A 7,004-nucleotide genomic window follows, 5' to 3' on the forward strand; every position below is an offset into this window, starting at 1 on the left:
TCGTAAAGCTGCAGATAAAATATTATTGAAGTGAAACAATTCTCTCGTTGCTACCTTTGTTTAATATTAAGAATAATGAAATATCCGATTCGTATTTTACTAATATTTACGATTCTAAGAAATTATCTTAATTCTTTTATTATAAAATATAAGGAAATAATTATTTAAGGTCACTAACTGTATAAACAATAAACTACATTGAATAAGTTAATAAAATATTTTTAAATCATTTTTTCATCGTTTTTTACGATAAATTTTCTTAGCACATAAATGCAAAGTTTTGCATAACTTTTCCCTTCGGAATCAACATTCCGTAAAGATCTTTATTTAGCAATTATACGAGTACATGTGAGACTCTTAGATATTGTGTTTGAATTATCGATTTATGTTCGATATGTTATATTTCTCACGATTTAGCAGTTAATTTCGATTATTTTTTGACAAATGCAAAATTTAAATACTACTGCCAGGTATAGTTCTTTACGTTTTCATAAATTCATCATAAATCACTTGACAATTTACTTACGTAGATCTGTATAAATATAAATTAAACCCTTTTCAATTATTCGGTTACTAAACATTTAAAAATTCATTTATATAATCTTATTTATATAATTATATATAACTGATATATGTTTACTATCATTTAAAAATCCCATCTAATCATATTTATTATTCTTACCGTATTAAAAACACTTGAATTATTATATTCTCAATTTTTCACTACTTTAAACGGAACATCTTAAGCAATTATTAAAATATGAAAATACTGATATTGTATAAAATAATGTGTAAGTAAAACACATTGTTTATGTTTAATAGTTAATTACAATTACAATTTATATGAGTATTGCGTGTTTCTTTTTAAAATCTTTAAATTACATTTAAATTGATATCGAAGGGAAATATTGAATTTTAATATTTTGTTGCTAAAAGTACCCCTAATATCCAAATAAATGCAAAAAATTAATTAAAAAAAAATATCAATCACAAATATAATTTTTTTTAATGGTATTACATTAATATTAAAATTAATGATAACCTTGTACAACTAAAAATAACTATTGATAACTAGGCATCTGTGTTTACTATGTAATAGAGTATCGCCATCTGTTAACAGAATCCGGAAACTTCCAAATTAAAATGACGTTTACGTGATGAATTAGTATTGCCATCAAAAATTCATTAAATATGTATTGGAGTTACACTTGTAATTAACTCTGATAAATACAATCTACCACTACCTGCACACCATATTATGAAGCTAAGCTTTCTTCTTCCTACTTCTCTTCTCTCCTCTTTTCCTTGCGCTACTACACGATCTTCTTATCCCCTCATTTAGTCAATTGTGGAAATAACGGAAAATAAATGAAATTGCATCGAAATAGATAAAATTTATTTATACTCTGATTGTTGTACACGATATATTCATGATTTTGCCATATGAAGCTAAATTAAATTTCAATTATCAACGTATATTTTTCAAGCTCTTCAATTTAGTTAAACTTACAATTATAAAATACAAATGAAATTTTTAAAATAATTAATATATGATTATTTATTAAGTTTATTTTTATCGAATTAATGATTAAAAAAATATACTCGGTACTTAATTTATACACATATATTTTATTTCATATTCTAATGATAAAAATGTTAAATTTTTCAGTATACACAGGTACACTTTTTATATTTATAGTCACGTATTGTAAAATCAATAGTTTTTAAATTACATATAAATCATATTTTTATATTATACTAGAATTTATAAATCGAAATCAATATCATTTAATTGTTTTAACTATTTAGAAAAATTACATTTATTATGTAAAATATTTTATAAAATAAAATTAAAAAATCAAATTATACATTAAATTAACTTAATGTATACTTATAATACTTACATTGTATACAGATAACGTACATGCAATATATTGTTGATATAAAAATGAAGATTATACATAACTATGTATATGTATACTCATGTATTGAAATATTATCAATAAATTATCCTTTAGTTATAAATATTTATTTATACGTATTATAATTAATATAAAAAATAAATAATTTTTAGTGAACTCGCAGTATATTAGAATTTATCAATTTTTTTTTATAAATGAAATTTTGTATACGTCATTTTTTAAAACGAGATCTATTCGATTAAATACAGAAAATGATAAGATTTATCAAATAGATACTTAGTTTCTAATAATTATCACAACTTTTTGCAACTCAGTTTCACATTACTTATATTATAATAATAACATTGTTTCATAGATAGTAAACATTTTCCTGAAATCTTCTTTACGTATTATTAAAAAATTATGAGACCATTGTTATAATGATATTTTTATTAATTTATTATTCTTTTTCAGCATATATGTAAATAAATATAATTTTTATTCAATTAATTGATATGTAAAAAAGGACATGATTAGTATTATTATAAAATATTAAAATCCCTAAAGTTATTGATATTGAATAAATATTTTAAGGAAATTTTCATTGGGAAATTTAGTTATATTAAGATAGTTATATTAACAGAAAATCTATTTATTATGACTATTTAATTAAATTTTTTTAAAAAATCGTAGTTTCATAAAATATTATAGCGATAAATTTAATCTGGAGTACACGATATTTAAATATTTTTCCTATTATTAAATACTCTATAATATCTTCACATTTTCTAATTTTATTTATTAACTTTCACGAATATTAACAGTATGTTTTTCTTCATATATTATAAATTATTCATTATACATTATTATTCATTATTCATAAATTGCCATTTATGCAGTCTATGATATATTTATAGTATACTATTAGCCGGAAAATCGCGATTATTAGCAAAAACTTTTTTCTAAACACATTATTTCCATTTCAATCGTTTATTTACCTATTGCTAACAACTCCACTGATCAAATATAACTTTAGGGCATATATCTTATTAGAAATCACCTCGTTATTTGCAGTTAATAAGCTTATTTACCGGAAAATTAAAACTTTAATTTAAACGAGAAAATTATTACGAGAAATCATAATTTTTCTAAGCAGATTTCGCTAAATTTCATTATATTAATCGAAAGTCTAATACATTTATTTCACAATGATAGGTGCTAAAATATTTTCATTTATTACCTCGCAGAATTTTTTAATTTTAAAAAAGAAACGCACCCATCGATGGCAACTTTTACCTCGATCTTTTTATCTCGTGACATGAAACAAGTGCAACCGGGTTACAGCAGAAAATCAAAATATACCGCACACATCGAACTGCTGCAGGCACAGCTTCCCATTTCATAACGTAAGACTGGAATTTGCAATTAAGATTAAAACATAATCGTCAACATTCCACTCATTTTATTTTCATTTTCTTGTATGCAGTATGGTGATTCAATTGTATCAAATTATTTATCATTGAATGTATACGTTATAAATATTTATTTTAGATCAAGAGATTATGAGAATTGATGTTTCGTCATACATCGATATATGAGTAGATTTGATAGTATTATAAAATTGTAATTCTATCCTTATACATTGGCGTATTTATCATTTAAATGGTCTATATGATGGTCTATATGAACGATAACGATGCAGAATTTTAATATAACTTAACATTATATTTATCAAGAATTATAATAAATTTAATTTTTTTTTAAATTTTTTAAAAAATAACGCAAAGTAAGAAATTAAAGAAAACAAAGAGAATGTTTTCTATACCATAAGAATAGAGTTATAAAGTAAAACTTGATAAAATTATGTTTATCCATGATAATTAATTTTAATCATTCTCATTCAATCAGTCTGTCATTGTCTGTAACAATTACACTATGTTCACATTATTTTGAATATAACGTCATTGCCAAAAATTGAGCAGAATTAAACATCAACGTATGGAATCTTACACGAGGACGAGGTTTTCATTAACTTTATAAATTGTGCTGATGATCTTTGTTTAGCTTGTTTCAATCGATTAACAATTAGTTACGTCTTACGATCCCATACCCTGTGACGACACATCGGGGTGTATAGCTCGGTATAGTCAAATCTAATAACTTCCTTCGCACCTTGTATCCGCTCAGCGATACACTACCTAGGTTTCCTTGCGGTTACCGAGAGATAATAATAGTTTGATGGTTAAGTCGCTTGTCAAATAAAGTCGACAATACCAAAGGACTGTATTCATTCTCAATAGCTGTAGCAGTTTCGGTAGGAATTCTATCAAAAACATTTTATAGCTTTTCTGTTATCAACAAAACCGAATGCACCTCTCATTTATCAAAATAGTAGCTCTACTTGTGAATGTGATTCAGCGCGCAATTCCCTACCATATTTTGAACTCATCTTTCTGCATACTTTTTGTCAAAATGGATTGATTCTGAAAAAAAAACATGTTTTTAAAATATTTACCATCATTTTCTAATGTCCGCACTGCCTTACCAAATCTCCTAAAATCAAATGTGATATCCACTAATTCATTGTCGCCTTAAAACATAAGCCCTTAAAACACAGCAACGAAACTGGATATGTGAGAAAAATATATTCTATCTACTAATTTAGGATACTTATAAGTAAACTATAAGAACCGATCATCTGTTTAAATCCGTTCTAACATACTAATGTCAAATATAAATGTCAAACTTTGGCTTTTTTTTTTTTTAAGAGACCTTAAAATTTCGTTAAATTGCCTCAACTCGTTTTGTTAGTCGCTGCACAACTATAAAAACTTTTATAAAAACCATCTTTCTCTATTAACTATATAAAATGATATGATTATATTCTGAAATGATATATGTCCGTTAAAATGATTAAATAATGTACACACTGAAGGCAGTGTAATTAAATTTATTTCAATTATATTTGAATGTAAACATGAAAACTTAATTATATGCATTATACATTAACAAACTTCTTGTAAATACGCAGTATTATTATTTCACAATTCTTTCGCCATATACAGTCTTTATAAAAATGCGTGTAATGCAAATATTCCATAGTAAATGGTTTGTAAATGATTCAATACCAACTATTTATTATTATTAAATATTAAACTAACGTATTAATAATAAAAAATAATTTTGTAAGATATAAAAAATGCTGAAAAATATGTTTAATTAGTAAAACATCTGATTATGTAAGTAAAGGGCACAATAGGTGATTAAGAGTCAAATTTATATAATAATACGTTTCTATGCTTTTCAAACTCACTTACTACGTTAAGTTGTTAAGTTGTTATTTTAAGAATTAATAATTACACGTACATGATACTGTAAAAATGTACGAACAAAATAAAAATGTATACATCTGAAAATATATTGTAAAATGTGTCTTGTACAATATTATTTTAAACATGATTAGTGCGGTCAATTAAATGACACATTCATTCGATTAAAAACTTTGTTTAATTGATTAATATTAAACAGATAGTGATAATAATGATTAAAAAAATTATAATAAATTTATAAATTACATAAATGATTGACCATATGCTTATACGGTTAAGAAAAATCATTTAACAAGAGAAGAAAATACCAAAAGTACTAACATTATTAAGTAGTAAACTTTTTGTTTCTATAAAATATATTAATGTACATAAGTAAAAAACTAAAACTTTAGTACTTTAATTGTATGCAATAAGAGCAACTATTTATAAATATCTATTAAGATTTATAAAAATAATTTATCTAAAAAATTTATGCGAAAGAGATTTTAATATTTCAGAATAATAATGAGAGCGTCAAATAATATTGAAATACTACATATAGAAACAGCATAGTTTCATAATTATTTTATAATCATTGATAAATATGTGTTCCTTTCTATTTATACAGAAATATACTTAAATATAATTACATTTAAAAGTTTGTTTTTAAATATATACAGAAATTTGATAAGAGTAAAAATTTATACATATTTCAACGTTTGACGTCACATGCATCCGAAAAGGCAACGTTCTATTTTCAAAGCCTTGTGTATCTTCCTAAAGTCTTTACTTGTGCACATTAAGTAAATTTAATAACAATTATAAGAGATCATGTTTAGTAAGAACAAAAAGATAATTTATATAAAAATTCATATTTTCAATTGGAAATTACAATCAAATAAAATGTATATTACAAGGGAAGTTTATTTTTAATTTACTACTTAATTCCGGATGTATAAGCGATATGAGTACCATGACGTGTAAGTAATTTTTTTTTGTTTTTTTTTTGTTTTTTTTTTTTTGCAGAAGCCTCATTTATATTTCTTTGCACATAATTCGTTATACACATGCTGTTATAAAAAATTATCAGCAATATGAAGTATCAAACGTGCGCGCCGAAATGTTGAATCTTAATTTTTGCTACACTGTCTGTAATTAATACATGACGCAGTAAGTATTTTTTTACGTTAATTAAAAAATAATAACTAATCCTATTAGATAACTAAAGAGACTGTCGGTCGAATAATCAACAATAGCATTTTCAAAGTTAAAAGTTAAAATGTTAAATTTCCATGTATGTTGCGCTCAATCCAAGCATGTAAAATCAATTCATACCTACATAACAAGTGGAATATTTGATTAAAATGGTCGATCGTTATTCGAGAATTTATTCAGTTTTTCAAGCACTATAAACTTATATATAATAGATTTAAAATTTTCCAGACGCGTGTCTGAGTCAATATTTGCATACTATTGCTTAAATAATTGAAATTTCAATATTACACACCAAGATCACAGTCCATGTTGTACAAATAATAAATATTTCCGTTATTAAACGATTAAACTCGTGATAATTTATATAAATAGTTTCTATCAATATGCTCTTCATAAAAAAAAAATAAAAAAAAACGGATCGTAATTCTAAATAATGACGAATTTCAAAGAGAAACAACTTAAAAATCATCGCTTAAGATATAAGGTACGGTTAACTTATTGAACATTAAAAATAATTCCAATGTAATTAACTTTTAAATCAATTTGTTTCCAAATTTAAAATTATAACTAAACATGAACT

Source organism: Ceratosolen solmsi, unplaced genomic scaffold (genome assembly GCF_000503995.2).
Source record: "Ceratosolen solmsi marchali unplaced genomic scaffold, CerSol_1.0 scaffold13, whole genome shotgun sequence".
Taxonomy (NCBI): domain Eukaryota; kingdom Metazoa; phylum Arthropoda; class Insecta; order Hymenoptera; family Agaonidae; genus Ceratosolen; species Ceratosolen solmsi.